Source organism: Pseudophryne corroboree, chromosome 1 (assembly GCF_028390025.1).
Source record: "Pseudophryne corroboree isolate aPseCor3 chromosome 1, aPseCor3.hap2, whole genome shotgun sequence".
Lineage (NCBI taxonomy): Eukaryota > Metazoa > Chordata > Amphibia > Anura > Myobatrachidae > Pseudophryne > Pseudophryne corroboree.
Genome location: NC_086444.1, coordinates 700,363,740 through 700,387,172, shown reverse-complemented (window position 1 = coordinate 700,387,172; position 23,433 = coordinate 700,363,740).

The following is a 23,433-nucleotide window of genomic DNA, read 5'->3' as shown; positions in this document are numbered from 1 at the left end:
AGGAGGTCAAATGCTTCCCCAAAGTGAGCGGTGAAGGAACCAAAACATAACCTTCCTGACCAGTTCTCAGGTGACTGGAACCAATTTCTGAATTTTCTGGAAAGTTATAAACTTCTAACTTATTTTCAGCTCAGACTTCATTCTTCTGGATCCTAGACTCGTGCAGGAATTGTTATTTCTCTCCTTCAAGATGATCCTCAGACATCAGGCCTTCGTTCTCAAATCTGACCATCCTTGTCTTCATTCTGTGGGTGCTTTCTTCATGACCCTGGGAGAGCTTAATGATGACATGGGCAGGGCAGCGTCATTTAAACAGGGGAAAAATTATGCGCAGTCATATTGCACTGAGTGATGACACTGGGCTAATGATTGCGGATCCAGCTCTACGAAGTCAGTTCCATTTAGGCCTCACAGAACAAATAAAGAATCAACTTGTGCAGTATCCTACACCAGAATCACTTAATGGGCTCATGCAACTGGCAATCAGGATTGACAGACGTATCAGGTTATGTTGGATGCCGCCACTGCCATCTCGGTGGGCTATTCCTGAGTCTACAGAAGACGCTGTGGAGCTGATGCAGATTGGGGTCTTTTTGGTTGATGGCCTAAGGGAAAGGTTAGTCAGAAATTTCCACCTGCGGCTTGGATGATAGTCCACTTCTTAATGGTCAAGTGAACTTTCGGACACTAGTCGTTCGTTTATCTGTTGGTGCTGAAGACATATATTTCTTTCTTGTTCAATGTCCTTTGACCCCAGTAGTCTTAGGCCTTCCCTAGTTTAGAGTACACAATCCAGTCTTCAACTAGCAGATGGGCAAATTAGTTTTCAGGGTGTTCTGTAAAATGTCTGTCGGTGCATGTTTGTGTATTGCAGCTTATCCCAGAATGATTGCCTTCCCAATAGTACTCCTATGCTGATGTTTACTCCAAAAAACATGGCTGAATCTTCGCCTCCACATCATCCATACGATTGTGCCATCAATCTGATGCTTGAAGCTAAGTTACCCAAGGAAAGATTATATGCATTATCCCTACCTGAGACTAAGTCAATGGAGGACTACATCCAGGAGAATCTAAAGAAAGGATACATTCATCTTTCCAAATCACCCGTGGGAGCATTTTTCTTTGTGGCCAAAATAGAAGGTCCTTATGGCCATGCATTGACTATAGGGGTCTGAACAAAGTTACGGTTAAGTACTCGTTACCTCTAATTTAATTCCTATTTGATCAGCTGTGGGAGCTCATCATTTTCTCCAAGATAGATCTATGAGGAACATATAATTGCATAAGGATCAAAGAAGGAGACAAATGGAAAACTGTCTTCAATACCCACTCAGGTCACTATGAATACCTGGTAATGCCTTTTGTTCTATCAAATGCTCCTGCAGTATTTATATTAGTACTTGGGGTATACCACACAGATTGTTTTAATTGTAACGATAAATTATAATATAATACCAAAATAGAATAGTTGAAAGGAAGAGGAATTTCCTTTCGATATTCTGTTGGTGGTGCACCCTGAGTCAGTGTTGAACTATGCAAAACAAAGAGAGAAAGAAGACTCTTTTGTGGGTGCACTCTTAAAATGTCAAAAAGACTAGAATATTAAGGAATAAATGTCAAGAAAAGTGTTAAAACTGATTTGTATTTTATTAAATTCTTATCTAAAAAAAAAAAGATGAATAGTTTGATGTATTCACGACAATAACAAACATAAACACTAAATAACAAATATACACTGTCTGAGAAATCCTGACAATAATGGTCTCCTTCCTATCAATATTTGAAGGATAATTCCATATTTGGAAAGCCAAATGTCAGGATATTTATAATAATATCCCTAAATAGGGAGATAGACTCACGGGTTTGTTTCCACCATAGGCATATGCACAATTACACAAGTTTGAATATACACTAATATCATAAACCGCTTGCATACCAAGGCACCAGCTAAATAGAGCACATGTTTGCTAGGACATGATGATGTTGGCCGCCACAGATAAAGTGTGAATGAAAAGAATGGGACCAGCCAGAAAAAAGAGTGAATCTGCTGTCAATGTTAGGCACTGAGCATATCAATCACTTCTGTGCTCTACTACACTGGGTTTTCCTCGGGAGTCTCCCACCAAAGTACTCAGCCCAACACTGATTAGCTTCCAAGATCGAATGGATTCCGGCGTTTCCAGTGTGATGTGATAGTAGATATTTAGTGAATAATCTTGGTAATCTGGGATCACTGATGAGAGTTCACGAAATATCAGGAGAAAGATATAAGTATATTAGAGGAGAAAATAGGAGAAGACATAATCGGTGGATCTGCTGCCAGTGTTAGACAGAGATAGAATACCTCTGAATCACTGGTGAGAGTCCAGAAAAAATGGTAAAGAAATGGGAAAATGAATGGAGGAATGGGCAGGTCCTCAACAATGGTATTAACCCAGATAATACGTATGATTAATTATGTCTTAATGTTATGTAAAACAGACAGCTTCGCTAGCTTGGCAATATAAAAGTGCCACAAGTAAGATAAAAGGATATGGGGGAATCGATACATTTAACCCAGGTTCTGAATACTGCTATCTGCAACTTTGCACAAAATAACACAGTGTATCAGTATGATCAAGCCCGTATGCTGGGCTTGATCACTTCATTGAGGAAGTGATCAAGCCCGGCATACGGGTGAAACGCGTGTCAATTATTCCTTCTAAATGTGTTCTTGCCAATCTTACTCAGGATCTTGTTTCACATATTCAGTCAGTACAAACACAGGCTCCCCAAGAACACTACCTGGACTTCTATTTATTCCTGAAAACCTCATAGCAGCAGTGATATCTGAATTCCATATTAGTAAGACCTCTGGACACCCCGGCATTTTTTTAAACTTTGGATCTTCTGTCACGTTGTTTGTGGTGGCCAACTATCAAGCAAGATGTACGGGAGTTTATCCAGTTATGTAATGTCTGCGCCCAAAACAAGACTCCTTGAGTGTTGCCCTGGATATCTATTACTTTTACCTGTGCCCTCCAGACTGTGGTCCCATGTTTCCAAGGATTTTATTGAGGATTTTCTGAGGACTTCCAAGTGTTCTGTTATCTGGATCATAGTTGATCGCTTCAGTAAAATGTCTCATTTAATTCCTCTGAGCAAGCTTCCCAGTGATAAGGATCTAACCATGTTGTTAATTCAACATATTTTCAGATTACATTATGGGGGTAATTCCAAGTTGATCGCAGCAGGATTTTTGTTAGCAATTGGGCAAAACCATGTGCACTGCAGGGGAGGCAGATATAACATGTGCAGAGAGAGTTAGATTTGGGTGTGGTGTATTCAATCTGCAATCTAATTTGCAGTGTAAAAATAAAGCAGCCAGTATTTACCCTGCACAGAAATAAAATAACCCACCTATATCTAACTCTTTCTGCACATGTTATATCTGCCTCCCCTGCAGTGCACATGGTTTTGCCCAATTGCTATCAAAAATCCTGCTGCGATCAACTTGGAATTACCCCCTATGTTGGATAAAGGTACTCAGTTCATTGCATACTACTGGAGATCTTACTGTTCAAAGTTAGGAATTAATCTCAGTCTTTCGCATGGTTGTCATCCACAATCCAATAGTCAGACTGAATGCACGAATCAATCCCTTGAACAATACCTGTGCTGTTATATTTCCAAGTGCCAAAATGATTAGGTTAAGCATCTACCCCTCGCATACAACAATTCCTGGCAATCCTCTATTTCCATATCACCTTTCTTTGTGTTTTTGTGTTTTATCCCAAGTCAAATGCCTTCACTCCTTCTCAACAGTTTGATGCATCTGCTACTCCTGCATCTTGTCTTTGGAATAAGGAACACCATGCTTTAAAGAACTCTTCTTCTTGTTAAAAAAAAAATGTGTTTACAAGTCTCAGAAACTGTGTTCTTTTAAAATGGGTGATATGGTCTGGCTATCTGCTCAGAATGTTAAGATTCATCAACTTTCTCAGAAGTTGGGACTCCAATATATTAGCCCATTAAGAATCATCAGCAAATTAATTCTGTTACTTTCTGCCTTCAGTTGCCCAGGACTTTAAAGATAAATAATATATTTATTGTTCCCAGTTCAAGCCTGCATTTCTTTCCAACAAGCACAAAGTCTGTCTTTCAAGGAGAACTGCTCCAGTTATGGTTCAATGACGCCAAGAATAAAAGGTAGTGAAGATCTTGAACTCTAAGTTTGTATGTGGACAGGTACATGCCATAGTCCACTGAAAGGGCTACGGCCCTGAAGAGAAAGTGTGGATTACTGTAAGGTTTCTTCATGCCCCTGAACTCAAGAAATCCTTTTACAGAGAATTTCCTCTTAAACCTGGGTTTAACCTTAACCCCTTTTCAAGTAGGAGTACTGTTACGGTCCAATGTGCAGCCCGTACCAGATGCAGGAACCGGTCGTTGCCTAGTGACCGGGGCACTTTATCTCTTCTGGATGCAGGGGCTGGTGGTACCTGCCGGGCACTTTGTAACCGTACTGTCCCCTGGTAACCGTGGGTTGCTTGGCAACCGGCATGCTGGACACAGGTGGCGTTCCCGGTCTCTAGACAACAAGGATCAGACCAATTCCAGCTGACAGCCAGGGCTTGTTGGACATGCAGCAATACATATTCCGCAGTGCTTTACAGATAATATTTGCCCATTTAATCAGTCCCTGCCCCAGTGGAGCTTACAATCTAGATTCCCTATCACATGTACACACAGACACATTCACTGGGGTTAATTTTTGTTGGGAGCCAATTAACCTACCAGTATATTTTTGGATTGTGGGAGGAAACTGGAGTACTCGGAGGAAACCCACGCAAGTACTGGGAGAATATACAAACTCCACACAGTTCTGGCGATGGTAGGAATCGAACCCATGACCTCCGTACTGCCCATTCTTGGTTTGCAATTTCAAGCTGGGAACCAGTGCCAACTCAGACCTATCCTCATTTCCTCCAGTTAGAATGTGTATTTGTCATTCAAGGTCTCCAGTCAATTGTATAAGCCCCTACTGCTAAGGCATAAGATCTGGCGGCAACCTAAATACCGGTGCAGTGTTGGACTGGCCCACAGGGGAACAGGGGAAACCACCGGTGGGCCCTACTGCCTGTGGGCCCTCCTCCTCCTCTAGGGATCAAGTTCCAGACTATCCTAGTGCACTGGATTTATGCATTATACATATGTTACATTATACTTCACAATAATTTGATTTATTATATATTCACCAAGGGGTACAGAACAAGTAATGGTTAGCCAAACCTATGTGGTGGCTGGCAACGCCCCCACTGAAACCTGGCTACACCTTTAAACATGGGCCCCTACAGCAGCATTCCCCCGGTGGGCCATTCATGCCCCAGTCCGACACTGTACCGGTGTATGCATAAAGTACTAAGGGAATAGCGGGGGGGGGGGGGGGGGGGTGCTATGGCCTTCAAGATCCTCTTTCAGGACTCTAGGGGTCTTTCATATATTGTGCTGGAGTTCCTCTAACACTCACTTGCTCCAGTAGTCATGTAATTTATTATATCATGTTTTATGTTGGCAAAACTATAAGATTTGCAAAGAAAGAATGGCACCCCACAGGTTTAGCATTAGACATTGGAGATAAAGACACTGTTAGTGAAGAAGGTGAACAAGGCATTTCAGCGACTTCCATCATAGTCTTGCCTCTCTCAAGTATAAATAGATAGACTGGATCCCACGTTGCAGATGTGGTGGACATAGAGATGCAATTGTCTATTTCTTACTGCTTTATCTGTCTCTCTAATTTTCCCTTCTCCCTGATACTATTTTATGAGACCTTTGGTCTATAACTAGTTTGCACTTTTTTTCAGTTAGCTTTCTATCTATACTTGATTCCACTGTTATAATGGAGCATATCGCATCTAGTTAGATATGGTTCTGTTACTTTGTGTGTAGTTGCTTATTGTTTAATATTCTACTCTAAATAACAAAAGTTAGTGAACTACTGCACCTTCAGCGGCTGCAGTAGAGGTGCACTCTGGGTATCACTCTACACCCAAATCTAAGACAATAAAGAACAAAACGAGTGTGCCTCAACCGTGCATTGCCTATTACCCTAGATGAATGTGTGAAAGAGCAATATCGGTGTCAAGGTGCAGGGAAGTGTGATATACTGTCAACACCAATGGTTCTAAGTCCTTCTCAGTTCCTTGCAATAACCTTCTGAAAGATATTATGGTCCTCCTGAAATCCAATGTCCCTCAAAAGACAAAAAATTGCGACAGCAAAGTCGTGTAGTCTATCTCCACATTTTTGATACAGTGTGTTCTTTAGAGGGTGATGGAATCATTTGTACCGTACTCACGTCTTAGTGTTTTATTCTCCTCATATAAAGGTATCTTTATATCCCGGATCCTCCCACTGGGGCAGGTGATCACAAGCAGTACTTCACGTCTCACAGGATCTCAACGAAGTGGAAAAGGAATTGGGAAAACAGCAAATCAGACAAAAATAAATAATCTAGGGGTCTGTACCCTTTCCTATAGTCCCCTTCTGGGTAAGTATAAGATGCGTACTGCACTTGGGGGGTCATTCCGAGTTGTTCGCTCGTTACCGATTTTCACAACGGAGAGATTAAGGTAAAAATGCGCATGCGCATGGTTCGCAGTGCGCATGCGGTTAGTATTTAGCACAAAACTTAGTAGATTTACTCACGTCCAAACGAAGATTTTTCATCGTTGAAGTGATCGTAGTGTGATTGACAGGAAGTGGGTGTTTCTGGGCGGAAACTGGACGTTTTCTGGGAGTGTGCGGAAAAACGCAGGCGTTTCAGGGAAAAACGCGGGAGTGTCTGGAGAAACGAGGGAGTGGCTGGGCGAACGCTGGGCGTGTTTGTGACTTCAAACCAGGAACGAAATTGACTGAACTGATCGCTATTTGTGAGTAGGTCTCGAGCTACTCAGAAACTGCTAAGAAATTTCTATTCGCAATTCTGCTAATCTTTCGTTTGCAATTCTGCTAAGCTAAGATACACTACCAGAGGGCGGCGGTTTAGTGTGTGCAATGCTGCTAAAAGCAGCTAGAGAGCGAACAACTCGGAATCACCCCCTTGCATCCGTAAGTACTGATGTAAACACATATCGGTATCTTTGATAAATCTTTCAGTGATGTACCAATGGCGAGCTAGTGGTAGAGAAACCCTGTAGGAATGTGGGCGTACCCTACTCACAGTGTTCCATGTGGAGAATGTCCTGCGGGTTCTTTAAAGCCTCACACCAACGCATTTTGACCGCAGTCTTTATCACCTAGATAAAGACTGCGGTCAAAATGCATTGGTATGAGGGCTATGGACATCTGAGGACTCTCTAGGTCATCACTTTTTTGAGGTGAGGTTATCTGGATATTTCCCTCGCTCTCTGAAAGTGTTTTTCTCTGACGTCCTAGTGGATGCTGGGGACTCCGTAAGGACCATGGGGAATAGCGGCTCCGCAGGAGACTGGGCACAACTAAGAAAGATTTAGGACTACCTGGTGTGCACTGGCTCCTCCCTCTATGCCCCTCCTCCAGACCTCAGTTAGAATGTTGTGCCCGGCCGAGCTGGTTGCACACTAGGGGCTCTCCTGAGCTCTTAGAAAGAAAGTATATTTAGGTTTTTTATTTTCAGTGAGATCTGCTGGCAACAGACTCACTGCCTCGAGGGACTGAGGGGAGAAGAAGCAAACCTACCTGCTTGCAGCTAGCTTGGGCTTCTTAGGCTACTGGACACCATTAGCTCCAGAGGGATCGAACACAGGCCCAGCCTCGGTCGTCCGGTCCCGGAGCCGCGCCGCCGTCCCCCTTGCAGAGCCAGAAGCAAGAAGAACGTCCAGAAAATTGGCGGCTGAAGACTCCAGTCTTCATTAAGGTAGCGCACAGCACTGCAGCTGTGCGCCATTGCTCCCCATGCACATCTCACACTCCGGTCACTGATGGGTGCAGGGCAGCCCTGGGCTGCAATATAAATACCTTAGCTTGGCAAAAAGACACATAATATAGTCAGGAAGACTATATATGTGTAAAATCCCCTGCCAAAAATATCCTGAAAAAAGCGGGAGAAGTCCGCCGTGAAGGGGGCGGGGCTATCTCCCTCAGCACACTGGCGCCATTTCCTCTCACAGCTCCGCTGGAAGGACGCTCCCTAGGCTCTCCCCTGCAGTTTGCAGGCTCAATAGGGTAAAAAAGAGAGGGGGGGCACTAAATTTAGGCGCAAATTGTGTATTATAGCAGCTATAGGGGAAAAATCACTGTGTGTAGTGTGTATCCTTGTATTATATAGCGCTCTGGTGTGTGCTGGCATACTCTCTCTCTCTGTCTCCCCAAAGGACTTTGTGGGGTCCTGTCCTCAGTCAGAGCATTCCCTGTGTGTGTGCGGTGTGTCGGTACGGCTGTGTCGACATGTTTGATGAGGAGGCTTATGTGGAGGCGGAGCAGGTGCAGATAAATGTGATGTCACCCCCTGCGGGGTCGACACCTGAATGGATGGACATGTGGAAGGAATTACGCGACAGTGTCAACTCCTTACATAAAAGGTTTGACGACATAGCAGATGTGGGACAGCCGGCTGCTCAACCCGTGCCTGCCCAGGCGTCTCAAAAGCCATCAGGGGCTCTAAAACGCCCACTACCTCAGATGGCAGACACAGATGTCGACACGTATACTGACTCCAGTGTCGACGACGATGAGATTAGTGTACATTCCAATAGAGCCATTCGTTATATGATTACGGCAATGAAAAATGTGTTGCACATTTCTGATATTACCCCAGGTACCACAAAAAAGGGTATTATGTTTGGGGAGAAAAAGCTACCAGTGGTGTTTCCTCCATCTGATGAATTAAATGAAGTGTGTGAAGAAGCGTGGGCTTCCCCCGATAAGAAACTGGTAATTTCAAAAAAGTTATTAATGGCGTACCCTTTCCCGCCAGAGGACAGGTCACGTTGGGAGACATCCCCTAGGGTGGATAAAGCGCTCACACGTCTGTCTAAAAAGGTGGCACTACCGTCTCCGGACACGGCCGCCCTAAAGGAACCCGCGGATAGAAAGCAGGAGGCTATCCTGAAGTCTGTATATACACACTCAGGAATTATACTGAGACCGGCTATTGCTTCAGCATGGATGTGCAGTGCTGCAGCTGCGTGGTCAGATTCCCTGTCGGAAAACATTGATACCCTAGATAGGGACACTATATTGCTAACCGTAGAGCATATTAAAGACGCTGTCTTATACATGAGAGATGCACAGAGGGATATTTGCCGGCTGGCATCTAAAATAAATGCAATGTCCATTTCTGCCAGGAGAGGATTGTGGACTCGGCAGTGGACAGGAGATGCAGATTCTAAAAGGCACATGGAAGTTTTGCCTTACAAGGGTGAGGAGTTGTTTGGGGATGGTCTCTCGGACCTCGTTTCCACAGCGACAGCTGGGAAGTCAGCATTTTTACCCCATGTTCCCTCACAGCCAAAGAAAGCACCGTATTATCAGGTACAGTCCTTTCGGCCCCAGAAAGGCAAGCGGGTTAGAGGCGCGTCCTTTCTGCCCAGAGGCAGAGGTAGAGGGAAAAAGCTGCAACATACAACCAGTTCCCAGGAACAAAAGTCCTCCCCCGCTTCCTCTAAGTCCACCGCATGACGCTGGGGCTCCACAGGCGGAGCCAGGTACGGTGGGGGCCCGTCTCAAGAATTTCAGCGACCAGTGGGCTCGTTCACGGCTGGATCCCTGGATTATACAAGTAGTATCTCAGGGGTACAAGCTGGAATTCGAGACGTCTCCCCCTCGCCGTTTCCTCAAGTCTGCCTTGCCGACAGCTCCCCCGGACAGGGAGGCAGTGCTGGAGGCGATTCACAAGCTTTTTTCTCAGCAGGTGATAATCAAGGTACCCCTCCTTCAACAAGGACGGGGTTACTATTCCACAATGTTTGTGGTACCGAAACCGGACGGTTCGGTGAGACCCATTTTAAATTTAAAATCCTTGAACACTTATATAAGAAGGTTCAAGTTCAAGATGGAATCACTCAGGGCGGTGATTGCAAGCCTGGACGAGGGGGATTACATGGTATCACTGGACATCAAGGATGCTTACCTGCATGTCCCCATTTACCCTCCTCACCAGGAGTACCTCAGATTTGTGGTACATGACTGTCATTACCAATTCCAGACGTTGCCGTTTGGTCTGTCCACGGCACCGAGGGTATTTACCAAGGTAATGGCCGAAATGATGATACTCCTTCGAAAAAAGGGAGTTTTAATTATCCCGTACTTGGACGATCTCCTTATAAAGGCGAGGTCCAGGGAACAGTTGTTGATCGGAGTAGCACTTGCTCGGGAAGTGCTACAACAGCACGGCTGGATCCTGAATTTTCCAAAGTCGCAGCTGGTTCCTACAACGCGTCTACTGTTCCTGGGGATGGTTCTGGACACGGAACAGAAAAAAGTGTTTCTCCCGGAGGAGAAGGCCAAGGAGTTGTCATCTCTAGTCAGAGACCTCCTAAAACCAAAACAGGTGTCGGTGCACCATTGCACGCGAGTCCTGGGAAAGATGGTGGCTTCTTACGAAGCAATTCCTTTCGGAAGGTTCCATGCAAGGATCTTTCAGTGGGATCTGTTGGACAAGTGGTCCGGATCGCATCTTCAGATGCATCGGCTGATAACCCTGTCTCCAAGGACCAGGGTGTCGCTGTTGTGGTGGCTGCAGAGTGCTCATCTTCTAGAGGGCCGCAGATTCGGCATACAAGACTGAGTCCTGGTGACCACGGATGCCAGCCTTCGAGGTTGGGGGGCAGTCACACAGGGAAGAAACTTCCAAGGACTATGGACAAGTCAGGAGACTTCCCTACACATAAATATTCTGGAACTAAGGGCCATTTACAATGCCCTAAGTCAGACAAGACCCCTGCTTCAACACCAGCCGGTGCTGATCCAGTCAGACAACATCACGGCGGTCGCCCATGTAAACCGACAGGGCGGCACAAGAAGCAGGATGGCGATGGCAGAAGCCACAAGGATTCTCCGATGGGCGGAAAATCACGGGATAGCACTGTCAGCAGTGTTCATTCCGGGAGTGGACAACTGGGAAGCAGACTTCCTCAGCAGGCACGACCTCCACCCGGGAGAGTGGGGACTTCATCCAGAAGTCTTCAAGCTGATTGTAAATCGTTGGGAACGGCCACAGGTGGACATGATGGTGTCCCGCCTCAACAAAAAGCTAAAAAAATATTGCGCCAGGTGAAGGGACCCTCAGGCGATAGCTGTGGACGCTCTAGTGACACCGTGGGTGTACCAGTCGGTTTATGTGTTCCCTCCTCTGCCTCTCATACCCAAGGTACTGAGAATAATAAGAAGGAGAGGAGTAAGAACTATACTTGTGGTTCCGGATTTGCCAAGAAGAGCTTGGTACCCAGAACTTCAAGAAATGATCTTAGAGGACACATGGCCTCTGCCGCTCAGACCGGACCTGCTGCTGCAGGGACCATGTCTGTTTCAAGACTTACCGCGGCTGCGTTTGACGGCATGGCGGTTGAACGCTAGATCCTGAAGGAAAAGGGCATTCCGGAGGAAGTCATCCCTACGCTGATTAAAGCTAGGAAAGAGGTGACTGCAAACCATTATCACCGCATATGGCGAAAATATGTTGCGTGGTGTGAGGCCAGAAGGGCCCCAATGGAGGAATTTCAGCTGGGTCGATTTCTGCACTTCCTACAGTCAGGGGTGACTATGGGCCTAAAATTGGGTTCCATTAAGGTCCAGATTTCGGCTCTGTCGATTTTCTTCCAAAAAGAACTGGCTTCACTGCCTGAAGTTCAGACGTTTGTTAAAGGAGTGCTGCATATTCAGCCCCCTTTTGTGCCTCCAGTGGCACCTTGGGATCTCAACGTGGTGTTGAATTTCCTTAAGTCACATTGGTTTGAGCCACTTAAAACCGTGGAACTAAAATATCTCACGTGGAAAGTGGTCATGCTGTTGGCCTTGGCTTCGGCCAGGCGTGTGTCAGAATTGGCGGCTTTGTCATGTAAAAGCCCTTATCTGATTTTCCATATGGATAGGGCGGAATTGAGGACTCGTCCCCAATTTCTTCCTAAGGTGGTATCAGCTTTTCATTTGAACCAACCTATTGTGGTGCCTGCGGCTACTAAGGACTTGGAGGATTCCAAGTTGCTGGACGTAGTCAGAGCCCTGAAAATCTATGTTTCCAGGACGGCTGGAGTCAGGAAAACTGACTCGCTATTTATCCTGTATGCGCCCAACAAGCTGGGTGCTCCTGCTTCAAAGCAGTCTATTGCTCGCTGGATCTGTAGTACGATTTAACTTGCACATTCTGCGGCTGGACTGCCGCATCCTAAATCTGTAAAAGCCTATTCCACGAGGAAAGTGGGCTCTTCTTGGGCGGCTGCCCGAGGGGTCTCGGCTTTACAACTTTGCCGAGCTGCTACTTGGTCGGGTTCAAACACATTTGCTAAATTCTACAAGTTTGATACCCTGGCTGAGGAGGACCTTGAGTTTGCTCATTCGGTGCTGCAGAGTCATCCGCACTCTCCCGCCCGTTTGGGAGCTTTGGTATAATCCCCATGGTCCTTACGGAGTCCCCAGCATCCACTAGGACGTCAGAGAAAATAAGAATTTACTCTCCGGTAATTCTATTTCTCGTAGTCCGTAGTGGATGCTGGGCGTCCATCCCAAGTGCGGATTGTCTGCAATACTTGTATATAGTTATTGCCTAACTAAAGGGTTATTGTTTGGAGCCATCTGTTTGAGAGGCTCAGTTGTTATTCATACTGTTCACTGGGTATAGTATCACGAGTTGTACGGTGTGATTGGTGTGGCTGGTATGAGTCTTACCCGCAATTCCAAAATCCTTTCCTTATTGTGTCAGCTCTTCCGGGCACAGTTTCCTAACTGAGGTCTGGAGGAGGGGCATAGAGGGAGGAGCCAGTGCACACCAGGTAGTCCTAAATTTTTCTTAGTTGTGCCCAGTCTCCTGTGGAGCCGTTATTCCCCATGGTCCTTACGGAGTCCCCAGCATCCACTACGGACTACGAGAAATAGAATTACCGGTGAGTAAATTCTTATTTACATCTTCCTAGATGGACCTTACTGGTTGAGTACATTTGTGTTAATATCTTAATGTTTTTATAAATAAATTTATTTTTTATATTACAATGCATACTCCTGATATATTATCTTCTTTACATATATGACGGATACTTATGAGATTGGGAGAAGTTTTTCGTTGTATATAAGGACCCCAAACGGTTTAATAGAAAGTTGCCATGACAAATCAGTGAGACCGCACTTACTTGCACCACAAAGGGATTGACCCTTTTGTGTTATTGAATAAGAGATTAAGATGAGCTGTAAGAAAAATAAACTGTAATATGTGTGTGCTGCAGATCTTATGTAGTGCTGGAGAGCATTTAAGACAATTAGAATTACTGGAAAATTAAACAACCTTGGATGCGGCAGAGCATTGTACTATAAAGGTACAAATAGGATTATCCTTATTTCTGTACAACTGACATATGTGGAACTAGAATGACAAACTCATTGATATAAATGTTTTGTTGGTACTGTGTACTGTATTTTTGTTATTGCCTATGCTGTCATCACCATGACAACTGTGTTGCTCTCATTTATGGAATACTAGCTGAATACCCATGCTTCGCTACAGAATTTCAAGTATTTCCATGCGTATAACTTTAATTTTGAAGGACTTCCTGGTACACTAATTACAGGATATGCTCCACCCACCACTGCCAATCTCAGCTGCACCTCCGGGCGGGCCTTCCCCGGATGGATGCTGTCAAAAGGCTGGTGCTGAGGAGAATAATCCTCATCTTTCTCTGCCCCATCCTGCCTCTGATGCTGCCCTGCTCAGTGCTGTAAATGCTGGGACGACGGGCCAAGCTCCGCCCGCTGTATGTTAAATATGTGAGGTTTGCAGGGATAGGCTGACTCTATTCCAAAGGGCCCTAGGTCTCCTTGCTTAGCTTCTCGCTCTCCTTAAGGCTCCTCCTTTGAGGTAAAAAGGTAAAGATTTTCTCACAACACTTAAGGTCACTGGTAGAGCTGTCAGTACCCTTTACACAGCAGATAAGCAGTTGCTTACTATTAAGATTTCCTTTAATGCATTTAAGAGTCAAAATATCTAACTCTCCTTTCCTCCTATTGCTCTCTGAGAGGTTCGGCAATGTTTAGTTCAAGTGACAGGTTAACCTCTGATAATTGAGACACTATCCTCTCCTGACTGGAAATATGTTGGTTAAGTATTTATATCTGAAATCTATATATATAAAAGGCAAATAACACTGACTCATCACAAAATCTCACCCCTTTTGACCCCTTTTTGGGTGGAATTTTTAAAAATTCCTTCTTAGTGGGTGCCTACATCACAAAGGCAAGCTTGTCCAAATTTAAAGTTCCTAGTCCGTATGGTTCAGGAGATTTTGTGATGAGTCAGTGGTATTTGCCTTCTATATAGATACTTAAATATAGATACTTATATATATATATATATATATATATATATATATACACATACATACTGTAGGTGGAAACTGATTTTTTGTCTCCTGAAAATACCATAGAGGCATAAACATTTTTTACTCCTTTATTTTAGTAAGCGTACAAAATGTTATGATCCTCATTTTCCGCACCTGACTTTTATGAGCGGATCAGAAATTTCCTCTGTGTAAATAGTCCTCTGTAATTTCCCTGCAATAAACAGCCCTAAATTAAGTACATTTCTTCAGCTTTTCGTCAGTACCATATACCCGCTAATCATCATTACAGTATTACGTTTTGCATAAGCCATAACCCCGGCATACAGATTAGCAAAAGTGCATATTGTTATATATTATACTTTTGTGTTTATACTTTCACTCTTTCCTCCTACTGATTAGTCTGATTTGTGGTCTGGAGCTGTCCCAATAAGGAGAAAAGCTTTTTACTACTAAGTATAATGATCATCCTGTCTTCTACCATCAGACAACGAGAATTTGTGATTAAACTGGTCCAATACTAATCTATTTCCTGGAACTGGACACTTTCCTTTGTAATAATAACTCTACTGAAGACAACTATTCAAAAACAAATAATATAATTGGTACAGTTTATTCTCATTTCTCATTAATCTTCTTACATACTTGTAGAGAGAAAACATGTAAACTCATCATGACAATGACCATATTAACTTCCTTTTCCTTTTGATAATAGGAAACTGTGCAGATGCTGGAGAAGAAAGAAAATTCCATGCTTAAATGTGTAGCCATATAGTTTATCGGACTAGGGCCGGATAAACCTTTGGGGCTGCCAGGGGCACCTTAGACAGGGGGGCCCCGGTGGAGGGGGAAGGGGGGGGATGGGGGGGCTGTGTATAAGATTGTGCATACCTCCCAACATGACCCACTCCAGGAGGGACAACATGCTCTTTACTGTACATGGACTGTCCTCTTAATTTATGATTGTAGTAACCTGTGTTAAACTATTTAATCAATAGGAAAGGTTTTCAACATAGGTGATTGCAATCATAAGTTAAGAAGGAAGTCCAGGTAGAGAGCATTTTGGGGGTGCTTCAGATCTGATCGCTGCTGTGTGTTTTCGCAAAGTGGGCAAACAGGTCCTAACTGCACATGCATATGCACCGCAATGCACACGCGTGCCGGACAACAACAACGGCCATCGCTGGTCAGCGGCGGGATGGTGCGAAAAATCTGTTTGCCCAGGCGTTCGCAAGGTGATTGACAGGAGGAGGCCGTTTTTGGGTGGCAACTGAGCGTTTATAGGGAGTGTCCAGAGAAATGCAGGCATTACCAAGCATTTTTAGGGAGGGTGTCAGACATCAGCTCCAGCCCCGATCAGCTTGTTCTCATCGCACTGGAGGAGTACGAGAGTCCTGGGTTGCGCAGAGACTGCACACACTGTATTTTTGCAGCTCGGCATACACATAGCATCGCACACTTGCACAGCGAATTTACACTACCCCTGGAGGCGGCGACTATCTGATCGCAGGACAGCAAAGTTAGCAGCCGAGCGATCAGATCTGAATTACCCCCTTTGTCCCTCCGAGAATGGGTCATGTTGGGATGTATGGATTGTGTATATTAAATTTAGCCCAATGGTGTATATTACATTTAAACTAATAGTTTTGTAATGCCTGGGAACTGTTAATGGCACCACCTAATTGAAAGACAACTATTTTATAAAATGTTCTTGTAGTGGAATAAAGACAACTTAAACAACCTTAAAATACACATAGAAAAATAAAATCTATAATTTATCTTGTTACGTGCAAAAATAGCAGCAGCCTCTGTACTACTTACACACTGGGACAGGACTCAGGAGGACTCTGTATATGTGTGTGTGTGTGTGTGTGTGTGTGTGTGTCTCTCTCTCTCTCTCTCTAGACCCTCATTAGATAAGTTACACAGTCCTCCCACCCAGATGTGTCACCCTGTGTCACTTACAGCTCTCTCCACCCCCCTATCTCTCCTCTGGTTGGGAAGCTAAGTCGATAGTTCATGAAATCTGATACTCCTGTGTCTCTGCCTGCACTGCATACTGTCCTTATCCCATTCTGGCTGTCGGGTTCTGCTGCTACATAAGAGGGAAAGCTAGTGATGTCAGTGTGCTCTGGCCAGGGGGCCCAGGATACAGTATGCCCTGCATCCCCCCTTAATCTGGCTATGTATCCTGCACTTGAATGGTAAAATCATTGAAAATGCTCCGGTACCTTCTTATGGGGGACAGCCCCCACACACGTTATCAAGTAGAAAAAGTGGCATTCACAGTCTCCATAATAGTGCAAACAGCAGTGATGCTTTTAATCAATGTTTTGAGGTGTTACCCCCTTCATCAGTATAACAAACATAACATACAACAACATATTTATACATTACCAACACCAATTCGATCCACGGCATCTCCAGCCTACCCGCCCGGGATTCAGCGGCTGCACTTCCGCTCATGGCTCCTTCCGGAACCGGAAGTGATGTGGTCGTAGTTATGGTAACCCGTACAAACACGGTTACATATAGTGGGTGATAAAGAACGATACAGTGTGTATATTTATCCATAAGTGTCATATGAGCGGCGTCCATTGCCACAGTATAAATAAGGATAATATGGTGAAAATAACACTGAGTGATGCTCTAATTACTAAATAAACAAATGTTAACAAAAAAGAGTGAAAAATCTGATTTAAAAAAATGCAACAATGTTACATCAAACCTACAGCAGCTGACGTTACACCATAAAAGAAGATATACGTAATGTAGATACAGTATTAAATGCAGTGCCATATATTGTATTTATGACCAATCCGAAACATTTGAAACAAGATCCCTGTTTGAAAATACACTATGACGTCTTAAATTAACCCTTATCATAGCCATCAGCATACAGCAGAAAACTTAATTCTGTTAAAAGACTGATATGCAAAGACAGTTTACAAAAAAACCCTGAGACCCATGATTTCATTCAACCCCTTTGAGAAAATGGTATCCAATTTAAAGATCCATCTTGCTTCTAATTGTAGAAGCCTCCTATGACTGTTTCCCCCTCTTAAAGTAAGAGGTACATGATCAATTACTTTGTAACGAAGTGTAGCTACCCCGTGTCCTTTGGCCGCAAAGTGTCGAGCCACCGGCTGCTCACTATGCCCTGTGGTTATTGCTGTTCTTATGGCTGTCCGGTGCTGTGCCATTCTCTCTTTGAAATGGCGAGTGGTTTTACCCATGTATTGTAGGCAACAAGGGCAAAACAACATGCAGACCACAAATTTAGGGGAACACGTAAGTGGCCAGTTGATTTTGAATCTTTTGCCTCAATGGGCATGTACTATTGAGTCGCCTGTCTGGAGGTACCTACAAGTGGTACACCCCAGACAGCTAAATACATTTTTGCGGCTCAAGAAATGTTGTTTACTTGATTTCTCAAAACTACTAATATCTGTTTTAATGACAACATCTCTAATTTTACGGCTTCTTGTATGGCCAGCTAAAACCTGAGAACCATGCAATACAGTAAGATCAGGGTCTGTGGAAATTAATGGTCACAAAGCCTTCACCTGTTTAGTGATAGAATAACTTTGAGTATTGTATTCACTCACCCACAGAATTGTGCTAGATAACTGCCTCTTCTTTTTATCTGTTAAAAGAGTATGTCGGTTTTGCCTAAGCGCTTTTGTTCTTGCTGTCCTTAACTAATCAGCCTGATAACTTCTTTCTATGAACTTGTCAAACATGCTGTCTAACTATTTGACTGTGTTAGCTGGATCATTTGAGATCCGGCACACCCAGAGGAACTGCGAATAGGGAAGCCCTTTGACAGTGGAACAGGGATGGAAGCTGTTATATCTTAATAAATTATTTCTGTCCATTGGTTTTGTGTAAAGCAGGGGTGGCCAACCAGTCAGAGGAAAAGAGCCCAAAAATATCTGTAGTTAAGTCAAAGAGCCGGATATCATGTGCGCGCCTAGGGCGCGCGTACAAAAAATGGGGCGTGACCTAGCTGACACAAGGCCACGCCCCATTTCTGTGCACCCGCCTTTGGTATGACGTTTGTGGGAGAATGACCATTTAAATTACAAACTTGTGGCGCTGTAAGTGCCAGCATGGATGGTCATTAATTAATAATATTGCCTCAATTAATATAAAAATATTATTTTCTTCATAATTAAACAAGGAGACCAGAAGAGGGTGACTGGGAGACAGTGGGTGACAAGGAGAGAGCAACTGGGAGATAGTGGGTGACAATGAGAGGGTGACAGGGAGATAGTGGGTGACAAGGAGAGGGTGACAGGGAGATAGTGAGTGACAAGGAGAGGGTGACTGGGAGATAGTGGGTGACAAGGAGAGAGTGACTGGGAGATAGGGGGTGACAATGAGAGGGTGACAGGGAGATAGTGGGTGACAGGGAGATAGTGAGTGACAAGGAGATAGTGACAGGGAGATAGTGGGTGACAAGGAGAGGGTGGCAGGGAGATCGTGACAGGGAGATAGTGGGTGACAATGTGAGGGTGACAGGGAGATAGTGGGTGACATGGAGAAGGTGGCAGGGAGGAAGTGGGTGAGAGGGATAAAGTGGGTGACAAGGTGAGAGTGACAGGGAGCTAGTGTGTGACAAGGAAAGGGTGACAGGGAGCTAGTGGGTGAAAGGGAGCTAGTGGGTGACAAGGAGAAGGTGACAGGGAGATGCTTGCTGACAAGGAGAGGGTGACGGAGATAGTGGGTGACAATGAGAGGGTGACAGGGAGATACTTGGTGACAAGGAGAAGGTGACAGGGAGATAGTGGGTGACAAGGAGAAGGTGACAATGAGAGAGTGGGTGACAAGGAGAAGGTGACAAGGAGAGGGTGACAGGGAGATACTTGCTGACAAGGAGAGGGTGACAGGGAGACAGTGGGTGACAATGAGAGGGTGACAGGGAGATAGTCGGTGACAAGGAGAAGGTGACAATGAGATAGTGGGTAACAAGGAGAAGGTGACAAGGAGAGGGTGACAGGGAGATACTGGGTGACAATAAGAGGGTGACAGGGAGATACTTGGTGATAAGGAGAGGGTGACAGGGAGATACTTGGTGACGAGGAGAGGGTGACAGGGAGATAGTTGCTGACAAGGAGAGGGTGACAGGGAGATGTTTGCTGACAAGGAGAGGGTGACGGAGATAGTGGGTGACAATGAGAGGGTGACAGGTAGATACTTGGTGACAAGGAGAAGGTGACATGGAGATAGTGGGTGACAAGGAAAAGGTGACAATGAGAGAGTGGGTGACAAGGAGAAGGTGACAAGGAGAGGGTGACAGGGAGATACTTGCTGACAAGTAGAGGGTGACAGGGAGATAGTGGGTGACAATGAGAGGGTGACAGGGAGATAGTCGGTGACAAGGAGAAGGTGACAATGAGATAGTGGGTAACAAGGAGAAGGTGACAAGGAGAGGGTGACAGGTAGATACTGGGTGACAATAAGAGGGTGACAGGGAGATACTTGGTGATAAGGAGAGGGTGACAGGGAGATACTTGGTGACGAGGAGAGGGGGACAGGGAGATAGTTGCTGACAAGGAGAGGGTGACAGGGAGATGTTTGCTGACAAGGAGAGGGTGACGGAGATAGTGGGTGACAATGAGAGGGTGACAGGGAGATACTTGGTGACAAGGAGAGGGTGACAGGGAGATAGTAGGTGACAAGGAAAAGGTGACAATGAGAGAGTGGGTGACAAGGAGAAGGTGACAAGGAGAGGGTGACAGGGAGATACTTGCTAACAAAGAGAGGGTGACAGGGATATAGTCGGTGACAAGGAGAGGGTGACAGGGAGATGCTTGCTGACAAGGAGAGGGTGACGGAGATAGCTGGTGACCATGAGAGGGTGACAGGGAGATATTTGATGAAAAAGGAGATGGTGACAGGGAGACAACGGAGTCGGATGCCGCCGGGCTCCTGCCTTGCAGAGGGCACCTGCTCCGTTGTCCCACGTTCCGTCCAGAGTACCCATTCTGCACCTGTCCTGCAGCCGCTGGAGGACCCGCCAAGCGCAACGCCTAACAAACTCAGCAACGCTCGCTCACTCCTCCCCTGATGTGTTTAGGAGCTATCTCTCTGGCTCTGCTGCTTTGCAATGGTCGCGTGACATCCGTCTGCGATCCAGAGCCTGAGTGAGCAGCCGGCCAGGACGCAATGCGGGCGAGTGGTGCCTCCAGGGTATGCATGCTGCCAGAGGCGTCACCAGGTGTGGTGACACCCGGTGCGCACCCCTGATGTACTGCCGCGATCGCGGCAAAAAGGGGGCGTGGCCTTACAGCTAGGGGGCGTGGCTTCGCGGGGATACCGGGATCGTCACTCTGGGGGCGTGCCCAGCATCTCCGGAGATGCTGGGCTTCCCCCAGAGACGGTCTCAGTGTGCGGTCGGCTCCTCTGCTATGACAGGAGCCGGGTGCTGTAGCGGAATTTCACACTGCAGCACCTGGCTCCTGTCACTGCGGAGGAGCTGACATTTGGTGTCACCCCCTCCAGGTGTCACACCCGGGTGCGGGCCGCACCCCCCGCACCCGCCTTGTGACGCCACTGCATGCTGCTCTGTGGGACTCCGTTGGTGGGCAGAGGGGGGGAGGGGAGAAGTCTGCAGCTGCGGGGCTCCATTTGTGGGGAGAGGGGGGAGAGAAGTTTGCATCTGCGGGGCTCAGTTGGTGTGGAGGGGGGAGAAATCTGCAGCTGCGGGGCTCAGTTGGTGGGGAGAGGGGAAGCTGTTAGTATATATATATATATATATATATATGTATAGAAATATATATATATAATACCCTGCATTATGCATTAGCATGAGGAGGGTGCCAAGGCATCTATCTCATTTCAGTTTGCAAAAGTGCCAGACTTCCTTATTAGAGATATAAATGTAGAGAGAAAGAGAGTGAGATAAGCGGCAGGATGTAATGGCACCTGGGCCAGTATTTACTAAAAATCCGAGTTTGTCCGATTTGTGTTTTTTTTTCTAAGTCCCAATCCGGGAATTCACTAAGCACAAATCTCGGCAGTGTTTGGACTATTCGTAATGGTTTGAATGACAACGTTCAGAAATACGAATGAATAGACCATCGGTCAAACGCGGCTGTTATTACATAGAATACGGGAATTCACTATTCATTCGTATTTGGGTGTTAGTCTCAGAGTGTTAGTCTCTGAGTGCTCAAATGCGGTCGTATTGTTCGTGGCTAGATTCTGGAGGGCTCTCTGTGCTGCTCTACGGGTACAGTTAAAATTCTCAACTGCATATCATCCCCAAACCAATGGAAGTACAGAGAGAGTCAATCAAGACTTGGAGCTGTTCCTCAGAATTCATGTCTCTTCTTTTCAAGACGACTGGCTAGAACTACTACCATGGCCAGAGTTTGCTCACAACAACTCCTACCACTCTTCCACAGGTCATACCCCTTTCTATACTGTATATGGCTTCCATCCTCGAGTTCCTCAGTTCCTGGCTTTACCAGCTCAAGATCTTCCTGCGGTTCAGGAATCTCTCAAGAGACTTTCCGGAGTTTGCCGAAAAGTTCACCAAAATCTACAAAAAGCCTCCGCTCGCTATAAGTTCTGGGTCAATAAGAAGAGAAGGGTGGTACCTAAATTGGCAGTTGGAGATCAGGTCTGGCTCTCTACGCGCAATTTAAGTTTACGTGTTCCGTCTATGAAGTTCACTCCTCACTACATTGGGCCCTTCCCAGTTGAACAAATCATCAATTCCGTAATTTATAGGCTTAAATTACCCCCGTATCTGAAAGTCTTCCCAGCCTTTCATGTTTCTCTTTTGAAGCCTTTAGTATTAAACAAGTTTTGTAAGATCCTTCCTCGCTCTCAAAAGGTTGTCACGGATCGTGGTATTGAATTCGAGATCAAGAAGATCCTTGACTCCCAAGTAAGACATGGACATCTACAATATCTTCTGGATTGGAAGGGCTACGGTCCTGAGGAGCGTTCCTGGGAGGATTCTTTGGATGTTCATGCTCCCGCTTTACTTCACAAGTTCCATGAAGAAAATCCCAGCAAACCTGGTGGCTGTCCAGTGGCCATCCCTAAAATGGGGGGTAATGTCACGGTCCGGCGGGTCGGGTTTCGGGACCAGCTGTACTTACCTGTCCGGACGCTCTGACGCGGTGCCTCCAGTGGAGGTGTGGGCTGCTGGCAAGGGGCATGACTTGCAGGCATGTCTGGAGGAGAGGTCTCAGAGGCAGCAGCAAACATTTGTGCAAATTCCAGCTGCAGAGGTCCGGGATGGGCGTCGCCGCCTTGGAAGGGTCAGCTAATCTAAAACACTCAGTAACCTGCAAGGATTGCAAAACCAATGGGAAACAGTCTGCAGGTATAAATCTAGGGATTTCTGGGTAAGCAAATCGCCAGTGCAACGTCTCTCACACAGCCTTGTGTGTGCTAGTTCTCTGTGCTCCACAGCATTGCTTCTAAAGCATCCTGTTTCCTGAGTTCTAGCCTGGATCGCTGGATCTACACCTGGTTATTTCTCCTCACATGCTGACCTCTCCGAGTCACCATCTCTCTCAGCGAGTCTCAGTCACCCCAGTCTACAGTCTTCCTATACGGGTTTCCACCAGACGTCCGTCCACAGACGTACAGGTCCTGCCGACACAACCGCTCTAACATGTAAACAGCTAGGGCACCCGTGGAACCTCCTTAGAAGATCTATGAAAAAGACTTTCATTCAGCCTGCTCGGCTAACCCTGCCTAAAGTCACCGATACCAAACCGTAAGCCGCAATTCCGGATTCACAAAACCCAGTCCCCGTGACACACACCGGGGTGCTGTGGCACATAGGGAACTGCTGCAGCTTGTTCTGAAGTCCAGATACCCTAAGTCTGCCCAGATTCCTAGGGGCCAGCTCTGTGAGGCTGTCAATGTCAGTGGGAGCCGTGCATCTAGTGTCTCCTTG